Source organism: Seriola lalandi, unplaced genomic scaffold (assembly GCF_002814215.2).
Source record: "Seriola lalandi dorsalis isolate HSWRI2012SDOR001 ecotype SW California unplaced genomic scaffold, Sedor1 jcf7180002054656, whole genome shotgun sequence".
Classification (NCBI taxonomy): domain Eukaryota; kingdom Metazoa; phylum Chordata; class Actinopteri; order Carangiformes; family Carangidae; genus Seriola; species Seriola lalandi.
In genome coordinates this window covers 239211-240912 of record NW_019525209.1, presented here as the reverse complement: position 1 = coordinate 240912, position 1702 = coordinate 239211, and the positions used below count along the sequence as shown (strand labels likewise).

At 36.6% G+C, this 1702-nt stretch overlaps 1 protein-coding gene across 1 annotated transcript in view; it reads right to left on the bottom strand.

Annotated features, from left to right (window-relative positions):
• The window catches only part of LOC111665624 (uncharacterized), an 8947-nt gene that overhangs the window by 6310 nt on the left and 935 nt on the right, over positions 1 to 1702 (bottom strand). The gene's annotated exons all lie outside the window — the stretch shown is intronic.

The following is a 1702-nucleotide window of genomic DNA, read 5'->3' as shown; positions in this document are numbered from 1 at the left end:
CTCTGCAGGCAGCTGCTTCCCCCTCATGTCTTGGTTTTTGCTCTGATATACATTTTCAGCTGTGAGATCTTATATAGACACCTGTGTGCCTTTCCAAATCAGGTCCAATCAATTGAATTTACCAAAGGTGGACTCCGATCAAGTTATAGAAACATCTCAAAGATGATCAAAAGAAATAGGAGGCACCTGAGCTGAATTTCAAGAGTCAGAGCAAAGTGTCTGAATATTTATGTCAACCAGCTGCTCTTTTCACTATGAAATGTTTTTGAAGCAGTCTAAGGACTTCAGAACATAAAAGATCTATCAATCATCTATTTAAACCTCATTTAGCATATACTGTAATAAAAACAAGACTTTATGAATAAATCTGAACAAATGATACGTGTACATGTGTAGATAAATAGATAGATAGATAGATAGATAGAGAGAAACAAAAATTAGTGGTGAGGCAACACAAAGACACTGGAAGAGGAAGAGCTTCTGTGTACACATGCAAAGCACAAAACTAAATGAAAATAGGATCTGAAGTTTACTTGTAACCTTCATAAACTTGCAGATTTATGAAAGCAAGGGGATACTGCATAGCAACATTATGAAGAGGTGATGACATTATCACAAAGGCAGACTCAGAAAATAAGGTTTATTGCCAGGTAGGTTTTCATTTACAAGACATGACTTGGTGTAGTATCCAATTAACATTCACAGGAAATAATAAAAGGTAAAATATTGCAACACTCAAATATAAATATATAAAACAATGAAAACGATACTACACAACTATGTACAAAAAAAAGGGCAAGATGTGCAAAAGGTATTTATTAGGGGATGTGCAAAAGATCACAGTATAGACTATATCTGTTATATACAGGGATAATACCTCAAGGTGTTGATGTAATGTGGTTGTTGATTGATGAGGCCAGATGCAGAAGAAAAGGCAGGTGCTCGTCCATCATTGGTGAAGATTAGACTGGAATTCTGGTCCTGATACAGACAAACATGTGATAGGACAATTTGTTTAAATCATACAAGTTCTTTATATTCAAACATGTTAGGTAACATCGTGAGATAGATATGAATATGCAAAAATGAATACAGTACGAATATTATGAAATGTAATTGCAAGAAAATGAAGACTAAACAACTAGAGGTATAACATTTGTTACGACTCCTTTGGTGGCAAGGTAGAAAGGAGACGAAACGACAACCAAAAACTGAATCAAGTAGCCATGTCATAAGTAAAGAAAAATGGTTTATTAAAACAGAAATCTATTAACAAAATACAATTGTGGAGGAGGATGGGACGAGGTGGTTTTACCAAACAAACTGAAAAGTACAATAAAACTGGGCCTAGCTAGACTCAAAATAAAACTTAAACCAAAATCCTGAGTCTTATCTAATAAAGAAGGTTAACCAAAAATAAATACAAAGGTGGCGCCAACCCTAAAACCTAGTGTGTATATACAGGGGAGTCCTACGTGAGTGCAATGTATAAAGGGTACCCCGACTTACCTATATCCACCACCTCACTCCACAAACCTTGTTTTAAGTTACTAAATTAGCTCAAAGTCACAAATCGAAAACACACAACAACCAGCAGCTCCAGCAAGCAGAGGGGGAAAAGAAGTACCTGCAGCACTGCATGCACGGCCCTTTTGTATGGGGAGGTGATTAGCTGGTCCAGCTGCACCCACACTCCACAGGT